The 14928-nt window shown below is 38.3% G+C and overlaps 1 protein-coding gene and 1 pseudogene across 1 annotated transcript in view; one reads left to right on the forward strand and one right to left on the reverse strand.

Annotated features, from left to right (window-relative positions):
- ZNF804B (zinc finger protein 804B) overlaps positions 1-14928 on the forward strand; it is a 485335-nt gene that overhangs the window by 293902 nt on the left and 176505 nt on the right. The gene's annotated exons all lie outside the window — the stretch shown is intronic.
- Positions 384-927, reverse strand: LOC101640573 (annotated as a pseudogene).

Here is a 14928-nt window from a genome sequence, read left to right on the forward strand (position 1 = left end):
CACCAGTAAATATTTGTCTTTTTCTGACTATTTTAAGGGGTACACTATTTCAAATTTTACCCATGCTGTGGCATATACAAGGAATAGAGATAGATGATAGATAGATAGATAGATAGATAGATAGATGATAGATATCGGACATTTATTTCACAATGCAGTTTTACACCAAGTTAAGAGCACCTTTCTTCATATTTTACAGAAGTGCTTGAAACAATATGGACTTTGAATCAATGGTCATCTCAGAACACAGCCAAATCTAACCTAAATAGACGTATTATAATTTGTTCAAAGTTTGAAAGTTTAATAGCAATAATCAAAGGAGGCAGAGAGGTTTGCTTTACATAACTGACTGGAAAACACATTCAAAGCACAGCAAATGAACTTTAATATGGCCTCATGCGCCCAGAGAGAGGGGGTGCCTGACTGGAGGGGTGATTGCTATGTCCAAAGAATGCCCTATTTGGAACTTCTGTGATCACAGGTTCATGGAATCCTTGATCCCCTTCCTCTCCAACGTAGAACTTCCCATGTCCTTTATTGGATCGCCAGGTCTTTTCCGATTTGTAAACACAATCGCAAAATCGAAGTGCGTGCCCTTCTTTCTAGCTTCTGGGTAAACTTCGCGTCCTAAACTAGGCAGTTCTCTCAAGGTTGCATCTAGCCAAGTGCAGATCTGCCGCTCGCTGGGGGCCACATCTCTGAGGGAGAACTTGTCCATTAGGTGGCAGCGGCCCTTATGGGTGTTGAAGACCCTTCACAGCAGCAGAGGGCAGTCTTCTGGTCCTTAGACTTTTCTGCTTCTGTCTTAATTCCTTCTTGGGTGATGCGCGACTCCATCTGCATCTTCCTCCTTGGACCCGAGAGAGGCTCGCTCTGAACTCGCACTGCCTCCGCTGCGGGCATGAAAACCAAGTCCAAGGACTTCATACTTTAGACATTATTATCCCACTGTATGCACGTTCTGCATTTTCTTTTAGGATTTAATAACATGCTTCAATATGCAGATGTTATAATTGGATAGCGCAGCTTTAAGCCACTTGTTACCTGCGCAACCTTGGAAGGAAGGCAGTTTCTCCTCAGAGAGTAATGGTGTTGCCATCTGAAAATGAAGATCACCCTCCTCCTTGCAGGCTGGGTGTGCAAGTTAAAGGAGGTAATATGCAGAATACAGTAAGCAAAGTGTGCACGATAAATACAAATCAAACCTATCCAAATGCACTGCTCTCAGGCTTGTCCTGACTCACAGGGGTCCTGCGTAGCACAGTAGGTCACCCGCATAGTCTTCCCAACGCTGTAAATATTTGCGGAAGCATAAGGCCCCACGTTTCTCCCCCAGAGTAGCTGGACTGTTTGAATTGAGTGCTTAACCAGTGCACCACAAGCGTGTTGTTGTTTGGTGCTGTCAAGTTGGTTCCGGCCCATAGTGACCCTATGCACAACAGAACGAACACCCCTTGGTCCTGGGCCAGCCTCACAATTATTCCTAAACTTGGACCCATGGTTACAGCCACTGTATCAATCCACTTTATTGAGAGCCTTCATTTCCTGTGCTGCCCCTCCACTTGACCAAGCACGATGTCCTTCGCTGGGGTCCAGCCTCTCCTGACAACATGTCGAACTGTATAAGTTAAAGTCTCACCATCCTTGCTTGTAAGGTGCTTTCTGGCCATACTTTTCCAAGATAGATTTGCTTGTCCTCTTAGCAGTCCATGGAACTTACAATATTCTTTTCTGACACCAGGGTTCAACCACATCCATTCTTTGTTCTTACTTATTCAAGGTGCATTCTTAGAGGGTGGCCCTGGAAACAGCAGGAAGAAAGCGGAGCACTGAGTAGCCCAAGTAAGCTTCTGCGCTTTGGATTGTATATATATGTATACAATTATATATATATAATCATATATAATGGCTTCAACTTTTTCTACAAATATTAGGTGAAGTAATGAAGAATCAGAGGACTGAATGTGGAAACTGAAATTAGCAGGAGACTGGAGTGTATTTAAAACAGGAAAAGTGAAGTGCTGTCCACCTCCTCAGTGCCCAGTGCTCCTTTCATGGACTTGCCCTGTGGTTTTGTTTTATTGTGTTTTGATTGACACGTGTTATAGTAGCTTCCTCACCATACCTTCTGTAGTGCACTGGAGGCACACAGTTAACGCTCTGCTGGAAGTAGAAAGGTTGGCAGCGCTAACCTACCCCATGGATCTGCCAGTGATGGACCCGAAGGGACCTGGCAGCGTCCATAAAGATTTTAGCCACGGAAACACGGGAGTCAGTTCTGCTCTGCCCATTGGGGGTTGTTAGGGGTCAAAAATTAGCTAAGGCACTCAACAGGAAGCAGATACTTTCTTAAGCTAAGCATGGATATTCCAATTCAATTAGTTACATAAAGAATTTTTTTTTAATTAGCTATGGGCCTAGTGTACTATCCATTAAAAATAGATTCAAAAAGACTACCTTGGAACATGAGTACAAGGGATCTTCAGAAAGTTCATAGAAAAATTTCATTTTTTTTTAGTTCCATTTTACTAACTTTTTGATACCTCCTTATACACAACATCTAGTTAAGTTATTGTCGTCACATAAGTTCTATAATAAATTCACATGACTAATAATTGATATTCTATTGAACAATCTTTTGGCCTTTGGCAAAAGAACATGTTTTATCATTAATATATTTTCCTTTGCTAGGTGTGTAAATATTTAAATATCTCAGGTGTATAGATACTCTCTGATTAGTGAGGTTGATTTTATGAGGCCGATGTTCTAATGGTTAATCACTAGGTTACCAACCCCAGAAGTCAGCAGTGCTAACCCAACAGCTCTCCATGGGAGAGAAGACCTATCAACTCCTAGGAAAATAGTAGCAAACCCTATGGAGCTTTACTGTTATACAGGTTCACTATGAACTGGAAGTTACTTGGCAGCACATACAGCAGCGAGAGTGATCTAACTTTTTCAAATCTTCTTAGCCCACCCCAATGACATACACAGTGAAGAGAATTAGTTTAACCAGTACATTATGTGCAAGGAAAAACAAATCTCTTTTTTCAAGTGTGTTCAGTGTAGCATGAGTTCACTGGAAATAGTCAGTTAAGAATTTTGGAAATTGATGGATTTGCTTATAACTTGCATCATTCCTCTAACCACCAGTATACAAGGGCCATTTAAATTGATATATCATTGAACGGATAGAATCATTTGATATTTGAGGTAGAGAATATATTATATATCACTTATTTTCTTCTTACTATCCCCTAACAATACACATACATCTGTCATTTTACTCACATCATTGTAGTGCGTTTGCTATGACAAGAAACCTAAGTGTTTCCTCCCCTTAGAATGTCATATAAATATGCAATGAAATTAATGTAAGAGAATGATAGAGCAAATATAAAATCGAAAAAAATAGACCAAATATAAAAATGAATTGCAGTTCTTTTCCTGATACAATGCGTCTTTTTTTTCTCTCTAAAATCTTTTAAACCATCTCCAACATCTTTTTAACCATCTCCAACATATCTCCAGTTTTATGTTTTCCTCTATAAAGAGTATAATGTGAATTGAAGACAGTGGAAGAACTGTCGTATTTCTTACAAAAAAATAACTTTAAGTTCTTAAAAGTTTTCATTGGCTCTCAACAATGATTTTAGAAGGTTCTGGGAGGAAAACTTTATTCATGCAGATAAGGAAAGATGATTTAGTATAAGCCAACTGCTTATTGCGATTTAGCAGCAGCAGTGATAGCTCTTGTTTTTCCGAATGTTTATTTTTTTTATTTTAAGAAAATCTCATTGATTATAAACCCATTAACATTTCCAGTTTGAAGGGCTTAAACTGAAACATCCACTTTCACTTGCAACTATCTAATCCCATTAAGTTTAGCAAAACATGCAGGCCCATTGGCAGAGAACACAATTCCGTAGGAGCTACAAGAAACAGAGTCACTATCTTGAGATGCCTGGATTCCCAGTTGCAGAGTAGTTATGAGTTGGGATGCTAATCACTAGGACAAAATACAAGGCTTTCTACTCTTCGAAAGAGCGACGGTCTCAGAGACTGACAGAGGCAGTTCTACACTCTACAATAGGGTCACTGTGAGTCAGAGTAGACTTGATGGCAGTGAGTTTAGATATTTTGTTTTGTTTTGTTTTGCTTTTCTCTGGATAGGGCATAAGGATAAGCCAGTGCAGCACTGGCACTGGTTATAGAGTATTCTGTTGACTGCTGTAACTAGGAATGGAGAAGTCGTTACCCTATCTCTCTGAATCCAGAGTTAGGCTGCTGAGTAAATGTTTTATATTTGAACATTCTGTTTGCAGTGTTGTGTTTAGAAGGGAGTAAATACAGAATAAGAAAGTTTGGTAGGCCTCTTACACTGATAATGTAAAACACTATGAGAAAGACTGATTGTAAATATCTTTGTACCCTTCACCCTTAACCGTATGACCTTCACATAATTATTTAGCATCTGAGAGCATCATTTATCCATTCAACAGATAATGACTGAGCATTTCCTCTGTTCCAAATACTCTCATGAGTACTATCTTGTTACTTTAAAAAAACAGAAAAAGTTGGTGTACTACATTGTAGTGGGGACAGGAAAGTGGTAAACAATTGACAAAGTAAAATATACAAAAATGTAGATGTTAAGTGGCTGGAAAAGCAGAGAGAGGAGACAAGGGCTGCTTTGGAAGATTTGGTGTTTTAGATAGAAGGGTCAGGGAAGACTACCCTCAGATGGGATTTTTGAGTAAAATGACCATGCATATTTCTAGGGAAAAGCATTTCAAATGGCGAGAGGAGCATGTTCAAGGGACTGAGAAATGATCGATACTGGCCTGTCCCCACAACGGCGAGAGGCCACTGTCACTGATGTGAAGAGAGTAAGAGGAGACGCAAGCCTGCCAACAAGCGCTGAGGATCGAAATCCAGGAGCAGCTTGGAGATCATAGAAACATGTGTTTTTAACCCTGAGTGTCGGAGGGATTGAGGCTTTCCGCAGTGATGGGAAATGCTTTGGTTTACCATCCCTGAGCCTCCTTTGACCATGCGCTAAGAATAGATTGGAGGACGGAACAGCAAGCAGAGAGCTTTGCTGTCGTTCAGGAGAAGATGGGCCATGGCTTACACCAGGGTGGTGGTGAGAAATAATGGTCTTCTAGACAGATTTTGAAAATACTTCACGTAATGTAGAAGTGAACTACATGTGTAAAGAGATTTGTGGGTATGAATGAGACGACTCGTACAGCTTTGGTTTATATGAAAATCCAGAGCGCATTCCAACTGAAAGTGGCCTTACATAGGGCTTGTGATCCTTTGTAAAAGTTTGTGCGTGCAGACAGTCTTTGCTTTCTCCACCAGATCTGTGTATCCAGAGAGGGGAAGCTCTAGATAAGAGATGTTGGCACAAAGGAGATGACGGGTGTTTTGTTACTGGATATCCAATAGAGATAAAATGTACCCTTTATGATGAGGGGAAAATCACCAATTGACAGTAGCCATGGACAATGCATGGCCAGGGGTTTGAAACCCAGGATAAGGACAACGAGAAAGGATGTGCAGAGTACTGAAGGCCGGAAAGGCTCCAACCAACAACCAAAGGAGGAAACACTGAAATAAAATCTCTTGTTCTTTCTGGATACCTTCCTGAACTTGCCAAGTAGATACATTTCCCTCCACTGGATGTTCTCATACTTTTAAGTAAGTTTTATTATCAGCGTGATACATTCACATTTATATAGTTATTCTATGTATATTTTCTAATTCCAATCCTGTATAAACCCATGAATTCCTCGAGGCTTTGTTAACCTTTATGAACTGGGAAAGACATAATATATGGTACATTGATTAACTCAATCTTTCCCTAAAGACGTGAGGGCAAGATGAAGGACCCTTGCTGCCCCAGGAGATCAAGATTTAAGCAAATTAACTGAATTAAATGAGGACAATTTTGAGCTGTAGTCAAGGATTTGTATAGTACAGCTTTGAAGCTGGATTATTCTCCAATTCCCTTGTTTTAAAACTGGAATTGCATGTATTCTCTCACTTTGCTATCACCACCAAGAAACTTAGTCCATTGACTGCACTGGTCTATCACAGATCACTTTGTCAATGAACTAATGATAAGAGGATATATGGTACTTTTAAACTTCTTACAAATTAGTCTATCTCTGAAACATCAGAATGTCCGATGTTATTTTGTATGATGGTATTTCTTTCTGCAAATCCAAGAGGTCATTTTTATTACCTTTATACTCTGTGAATTCAACTCACTTATCCCGAGTTTCCTAGAAGTCTAATATTTTCTAATTAAAGTCTAATATTTTCCTATTAAAATTTTTTTTGTTATTTTAGACCTTTTTATCTTCTTTTAAATTTTAAAAATTTAGACCTGTATTTGTTACTTAGGATTTATCTAGCACTCATCTAACTGGGAGCAATCAAAATAGTAGCCCAACATTCCTTAAGGAACATTGATACATAGCCAATTCAAGTTATTAATAAATGTCAACTATGATGATGACTCATGCCCTGGTGGCACTATAGGATAGTTATGGGGCTTCTAACAACAAGGAGGACATTTACTCTCACCCTCCGCTCTACCGAAGAATGATGAGGCTGACTACTGCTGTAAAATAACAGAATTAGAAATATTTTTTAGGGTTGCTATTAGGCAAAATCAAACAAATGGCAATGGGTTTGGATTTTGCTTAATAATAACAATCTGAAATAGAAGCATAGAATAACCAAAGTCATCCTAAATGATTTTAAAACTCAAACCTTTCCTGAAAGTATGTTTAATAGACTGCAAAATAAGTATGCATTTAACAATTCCCTTGATATTTGGTTTGCAGGTATTCACAATTATTGGAAGTAAGGGACTGATATTTACTATTAAAGGAGCCCTGGTGAGGTAGTCGGTTTTGAGCTGGGCCACTAAACAGCCACAAGGCCAGTGGTTTGAATCAACCAGTTGTTCCGTGGGAGAAAGGCTGTATGTTCCGGTAAAGACTAATAGCATCAGAATCAAAAAAGGGTCAGTTCTATTCTGTCCATAACATTGTTGAGTCAGACTTGACTGTATGGTGGCAGTGACAGAGGATCGACTCTTAACAGAAAATGTATTTTAATAATAATCTTTAATTTGTGAAATCCAAAATTATTGTTAGTCGGATTTATCCCGGAGCTCTTGTTTTTGTCAACTCTGAAAACAAAGATTGCTTTCTTTACAAACAAAAGAATGTTAAAGAGAATGCTATTTAAGCCTAACATACAATTTGAAATCTCACTTGCTAGCAAAACAAGGGTAACATGCAGTAAGTATGTTGTTGTTTTCAGGTGGTGGGGAATTGGTTCTCAAACAGAAAAATAGATAGAACAGTGTCTCAAAATCACTTTTATAGCCACTGGATCATTCCATCTCATGGAGACTTTCCTCCTGTTTTTGCTGACCCTCTCGCACAATCGGGCATCTTGAGTTACTTGTTCCGAATGCAGACAGGATAAGCATGGTGAGAGGCTAGAACATGGAAACACTCCTTTCCTGATTGGAAGCCTCCCGTATCCCCTTATTCTTCTAGAGGTGCGGCCTCAGCCTATGGCGAGCTTCCACAGGAATGTAACTAAGTGTTGTAGGATCTCCTATTCTTCACAATGTTCTCTCTCGTTCTCTATGAGCCACAGAGTGGGATGCCTTTGGAGACTAACTGAACTGCAAGTAAACACTGTTCTGGCATTCTCTGCTTCAGCCCAGCTCCATCTTTCATTCCACACCCTCTGATGAACCAACCTTGAATCCTGACAATATACCCATCTAACAGATTTAATTATTTTCAGTAATGTGGGAAGCTGATATTGCTAGAAAATATACACAGTATTAGAATACATTTCTTCAAAATGGACACAAATATAGATCTTCCAGTCAGTTGGCCAGGGAGCTGTTTCTAAATTTTAGCATAGACAAATGCACACTTTCAGAGGTGCATCCATTTGTTGAAACATCTCAATTGGAATTCCATCAAATTCTGTTGCTTCATTTCTCACTACTGCTTTCAGTGTAGCTTGGACATCTTCCTTCAGTATCATTGCTGCTTGATTGCATGCTACTCTCTGAAATGGCTGGCCATCGACCTGTTCTTGTGGGTATCAAACCCCACTCTCTTTTTTTTTTTTTTTTTAAACATTTTATTAGCAGCTCATACAACTGTTATCACAATCCATACACACATCAATTGTGTAAAGCGCATTTGTACATCATTCTCAAAACATGTTCTCTCCACTTAAACCCCCGACATTAGGTCCTCAGTTTTCCCCTCCCTCCGCACTCCCCCCTCCCTCATGAGCCCTTGATAGTTTATAAATTGGTATTTTGTCATATCTTGCCCTGTCCGACGTCTCCCTTCACCCACTTTTCGGTTGTCTGTCCCCCAGGGAGGAGGTCACATATAGTTCCTTGTAATCGGTTCCCTCTTTCCTACCCATTCTCCCTTTACCCTCCCTGTTTCGCCACTCATACCACTGGTCCTGTAGGGCTCATCCGCCCTGGATTCCCTGTATTTTCAGTTCCTATCTGTACCAGTGTACATCCTCTGGTCTAGCCAGACTTGCAAGGTCGAATTCGAGTCATGGTAGTGGGAGCGGGGAGGAAGCATATAGGAACTAGAGGAAAGTTGTATTTCTCATCATTGTTACAAACCCCCACTCTCTATCCCAACGAAAACCCAAAAAGCTCACTATCATCAAGTCGATCTTATTGACTGTTGCCCTCTGGGACAGGGTGTAATTGCCTTGCGGCTTTCTGAAACTGTAATTCTTCATTGGAGTAGAAAGCCTCCTCTTTGTCCCACGGAGCAGCTGGGGCTTCAAATCACTGACCTGATTACCAATGAAATGCATAACTACTAAGCCACCGGGGCTCCGGGTACAGTGCCTATGTATTATTTCCACCTTCTTTTGATGGTTCTTACTATCAGTCAATATTTTGAAACTGTAATCTTCTGGTTCGGTGTTTATAATTATTGGTAGATTGTCTCATTTTTATTGTCTATTCTAGAGACTCATATTTTCCAATTCTCAAACTAGTTACTGTAATAAACCAAGTCAAACCCAATCCACTGCTTTTTTGTCTCCTCTGACTCATAGTGACCCTGGGGTTACAGAGTGACTGTCCCAGAGACTTCCTTCTGCTGAACATCTTCACAGAAGCTGATGGCCGCATATGCCTCTTATGGCATGGGTGGTGGGGTCGAAGCCACTTACCTGCTGCTTAGCAGCTGAGCATTTCAGCCAGTGCACTGCCACATCTCGTGTCATTACAATACAGATTCAGAAACTCGTGTATTTAAGGATAAGGACATTGAACTTTATATGCTTCAATAAGTTTCTCACACTCTTGGAGCATTCCAACTTAGCCAAACTAGTATTTCCTAAAAGATCTGAAATTAGTATAAATAAATGTCATCTGACTTAATCTAAGTAAAATTTCAAAAATGCATATGGTGAGACATTTACATCCTGAGGATATGTTTTCTGACCCTAGAAGGTATATCCTTGGACCATGTTCATACATTAAAAAAAAAGAGTTGATTTCTTCTATTTGGCTTTGTATTCAATCAGAAGATGGGTACATGGGATGACTCCAAATGCACTTCTAATACAAGCAGAGGCCACGTGGGGACGCCAGAGGCCGAGGGTCAGTATCTTTGTGGTGGTGGTGGTTACCTTTGAGCCAATTCTGATCATAATCAGATATGCACAGCAGAACGTCTTCATATGGCTTTCAAAACTGTAGCTTTTTGGAAGCTGATCTCAAGACATGTAGTCTGAGACAAATTTGGGTCTGAGTACTAAACAGTGAGTAGTCTAGCACTTCCGCACTTGAGTCACCTAGGGACTTCTGGGGTCAGTAAAGGACAATCACTTAAGCCACGTCAGTGTGTGTTCATTGAGCTTGATTATAACGCTTATCAAAACAGGTAACCACATGGCAGGAGGTGGGAATTGGCTCAGCTGGACAAAAACTAGAAAAGTCTTAGGACTGGCTGGTTTGGGTGAACTGACCAGGGTTTGAAGCCCTGTAATTAATGGAACATAATTCAAATCTAGGCAGACATCCAAAGAGCTTACTATGTAGGTGGGGCGTAGACGGTGGAGCAGCTCAGCCGTAGCAGTGCCCTGAGCCATCAGAGGGACATTGTTCAAGGAGAGTCACATAGCCAGTGAGCACCTGCTTATACATCGCAACATGGGGTGGGCTTGGGGATGGAGAGACAGAATTATACAAAACAAGCTAACTTGATTGTAGTTTAGGAAAAGAGCTCTAGTCCTAGGAGGATCAATTAGTGTGAAATCAAAGAGAGGTTGAATAATACATGCAGTATGAACCGAGAGACAGGCTTAAGCAGAGGTCTACAGCTCATGGAGCCTCATTCTAAGCACATTACCAACCAGGGTTACACTAGGTCTGCCAGTAATGACTGCTGAAATTCTTGCCACGCTGGCAAAGGTGTAACAATCCTCGATGTAAGGAGTTATTTTCAATGACACAAGTAGATGTAGTCCATCAGCATTGGGAGTCTACACATTGAGTTTAGTACTTTAGGTTCTGATACAGATTTTATATTTAAATAGAAAGGAGGGTAGATGACTGTTATTGATTTAACCATGTTTCCAGAAATGCCTTGAAATGATCAGATTATAGCACGTAGTTGCATTTACCAAAGGTTTTATCAAAGAACACTGTAGAACGATTACTAAGTACTTAGTAATCTGATTTCTATCACTATCATTTTTCTCTTGCAATTCATTTAAAAAACTTATTTAATAAAATCCTTAATTTGGGTTTGTAGTAATTAAAAAATATGCTGAGACCTGGAGTGTGGTAATTTCTGTAGATAATTATATTCACAATTATTATAGTAGAAGGAAGACATATGTCAGCTTTGGACAAAATGTACTGTAGCCTTTTCACTTCAAGAGATGAATTGATTCTATATACATATTAATTTTCTTTGAACTTTACCAAGGTTAATCTTCCTAAATAAAGTAACCCTGTTCAGCATCCATCCTTTAAGTTTAGATTATTCTTGTCAAAATGAAAATGCAGATGAAACATTAATACTGTATGTGTCGGTGAACATTTGTAAATTGAGGTCCTTCCTGTGTTCCTGAATTTCTATTTTCTTCTCTGTTTTCCTGCAGACCTCAAACTGTCCAGTCGCTTCCAGGAGGGAGTGCCTGGGTTTCTAGTTTGATCGAACCTTGGCTGAAAAATTGTCAGGCTTGTTTCTCTTGTATACATACAGTTTTTGAATAGTTTTGAACAGGAACTTTCTATCCTAACAGAAGTAGAGATTTTCTAGCTGTTTAGAAGTGTTCTTGGAGTTGATGAGTGTAATTATTTTCCTGCTCTTAATTACTTCCAAAACCTGCTATGTTCACCCTGAAACCATTGAAGCATCCTTAATTGTAGGTTTGGTAAATTCAAGGATGTCTGGAAGTTTCACTTGGAATCATGAATACTTCATTCCACTCACATGACTACATTTTGTATGCCTTTCAAGTGGCTTTGTGACAGTTTGCACAATATTTTGTCTGTGTGTAAAGAGGGCAAACAGCTCACAAGCTGTTAATTGACAAGTTAAGTAATTGTCTTCTGCTTACAGTAGTTAAAGGCTGGTCTCTTATGGAGTTTCTCGTCACTTTTAATTCTTTTTATTCTCTGTCTACATTGTATTGGCGTGGTTTTATCATTCGGTTTGCATTTTTGCCATCATTCTGCTGTATGTGTAACAGGGTCTCATCAGACAATCATAATTCTAGCAAAATATAGTAGAGCACTAATTTAGATTCTTCAAATTGTCTAAACATGATTGTTTTCAATATGTTTTTACACCTTACATATTTGCATATCAAATATTTTGCATGTTCTGCATGCTCTGAGAAAACTTCTGTTTCATTCTTCCGTGATGCAATCTACTGACTAAATAGGAACTATAGTGGTGAGGTAGTTAGGAGCTTGTAATCGTTTCCTGTTCTGCTTGCCTGCTGTGATTTGATTTTTCTTTCTTTTTTTTGCAGAGAGTAGGCTTTTTTGCAAACTGTGCAGTTTGCTAAGAGATGATTCAGCTACTGACAAAAATATTTGTAACCCATGTTAATATCTAGTTATAACATGAGTGAATTTGTGACAATAGTTTGTTATATTTTTTGTAATATAGAAATGTGCTATTCAACCATCATTTATTCTATGAGAGAACCGTTTTAGATAGTGCGTGCTTCCCTGTATATAAAAATGCCAATTTAAATACAAATGCATGTTTTAAGATTATAGCTCACTACTCTGTAGCTAGTGTTGTTGTTCTTGTTTCAAATATATGAGGGAACTTCAAGAAATTATTGGAAACATTCTTTTCATTCAAACATTCCATTAGTTTTTAGGACCACCTTATGTGATAATTACTGAATTAAGGCAATCAGTATGTATGGCCCATAGATATAATTTATTAAGAGGAACTTCATTGTACATGATAGTAACAAAATTTTGCTGGGAGAGATATAAGCATAGAGCCTCTACCCCCACTTACATTTAATAAACTGTGGTAACATTTTCAAATACTGTTTGCAATACAATTGACTAATTTTTCATCTCTGGCAAAGGTTATGTGATGAGCTACTATGTAGCAGATGGTGAGATTCCAGGAGGCAAACTTTCCTAAAGTTAGATCTAGTGTATGCATACTTTTCACAAGTTAATTTTGCCTAGAAGCTGGTGTATAAGTAATTTGAAAATACAGTTAAAATGGAAATAAGTCTTTGTATAAAATCGAATCCATGCCAAATTATCCTTTTTGGTGTTCACAGCAAATATTCTCAATAATGAAAGGAAGAGCAATTTTCAGAGCTCAATGTATTTATTGATTTTTAGAATGTACCAGTAAAGTGGAAAGATGGAATTGATGTATGTTTAGAGGTTTAAATAGATTTTATTTTTGATAATGTACCTAAGAGCTTTAAAGCATAAATAAGAAAGCAATACCAACAGTGATCATTAAAAAATTTTGGATTGTTCTTAAATTATAGTTGAGCTTGCATTTAAATTACATAATATCAAATGGGATTGTCAGACAAACCTCAACTGTTGGAGCTTTTTTCATTATGAAAAATAGCTTCTAAATTCAGCTACTAAATGAGATCTTTAAATGTTGTGACTATGTTGTCAACTGCCGCTGACTCAGTTCCAAATCATAGCGTGGTCTCATGTACAACAGGTGGAACAAGGCCCAGGGGACTGCACCATTCTCACCGTGTTTGCTGTTTGAGCCGTCTTTCAACCCATCTAGTTAAGGTCTTTTTATTTGGGGGTGACGCTCTGATTGACCAATGATGCTTTTGTCCAAGGAGTGGGCCTTCTTGCTAGCAGGTCCAAAACACATGACAAGTCTCACTGTCCTCACTTCTAAGGAAGACTATGGATGCTCTTCTTCCGAGACGTATTTATTTTTCTGGTAGTATATGATGTACGTGATTCAAGACAGGAATACTTCTCTAGTCCACCTTATTCATTTTGCAGCTCTCATGTGCATATGAGTGGATCAAAAAATCACTTCTTGAGCCAGTAAACTTTAGTCCTCCAGGTGAACTCCTTCCTGTTCAACTTCTTTAATTATCATTTCATTCTGTCATTTTAGTTACTCTCTGGTCAAGAACAAGTGTCAGAGTATTAGCTGACATCCATTTTGATGTTCCTTTCCTGACTGTTTAATGACCTTTGCTTTCTTCACTTATGATCCTAATGTCATCCCACAAGACCTTAGTTTTTCAGTTAGTGGCCACTGTGTTAAATCTATTGTTAAAATGGTCTATAGATTCAGGTGGTAGATATTCAAGTTTGTATTTTGCCTTTTGTAGACTTGTCTTAATTTTCTTCAGCTTCAACTTGAACTTGCATATAAGAAAATGATTGTCTATTCCACAATTGGCACCTGGCATTATCTTGGCTGATGATATTGAACCTCTTAAACTTTGCTTTCCAAAGATGTAGTCAACTTGATTCCTGTGTATTATCTCAGGTGTGGAACTTGTGCATATTGTTATTTATGTCCTTGGAAAAAAAGTGTTTTGTTTTTTTTTTTTTTACAATAAATTAACCATTAGTCTTTCAAGATCTTATTATGTAGTCGCCAGTGCCCTTTCTATTTTTTAACATCTATATTTTCCAACTCCCAATTCCTCCTCCATATTTCAACTTTTCTTCTCCTCACTGGTAATTATAAATACATCTTGATTGCATGGTTGATCAATTTTTGACTAAAAAGATTGTTAGAATTCTTCAGGTTGTTTTCATTACTTGCTCTAGTGGTTATAGTGTGTAAATTTGAATAGTTGTATTAATTAGCCTTCATTGTAGGCATATAGATATTATCACATCAGTGATTCACTGTACTTCAAGATATAACTTAAAATGTTCCTTGTGACAATCAATGGGATATAATTCTTGAATTTGTCATTCTGGCACTATAAATTCTCCATCCATAATGACCAAAAGTACTCTATTTCCGGTCACTAATATCTAGGATATCAAGCTTTATTCATGCCATTTTATTTTTGATAACTTCAACTATTCCTAGATTAATACTTCATGCATTCCATGCCCTGCTTATTAATGAATGTTTGTAACTGTTGAATCATGCCACACCATAAATGAAAAGTAGAGTCAACCTTAATGATAATAGTGTGCTGAGTCCTCTCTCCATGACAAAGCATAAACCAAAAGAATTCTGCAGGACAAAACTGTATTCTGTTTGAAAACCTGAACTATAAAATCTCTTAACAAACTGATAAGTGTCATATATATATATATATATATATATAATCATATACAATGAGTCATTATATGTGCTCATATATATTAACTTATTAATT

The sequence above is a fragment of the Echinops telfairi genome, unplaced genomic scaffold, assembly GCF_000313985.2.
Source record: "Echinops telfairi isolate 266 unplaced genomic scaffold, ASM31398v2 ScPeMD7_23;HRSCAF=83, whole genome shotgun sequence".
In the NCBI taxonomy this organism is placed as follows: Eukaryota; Metazoa; Chordata; class Mammalia; order Afrosoricida; family Tenrecidae; genus Echinops; species Echinops telfairi.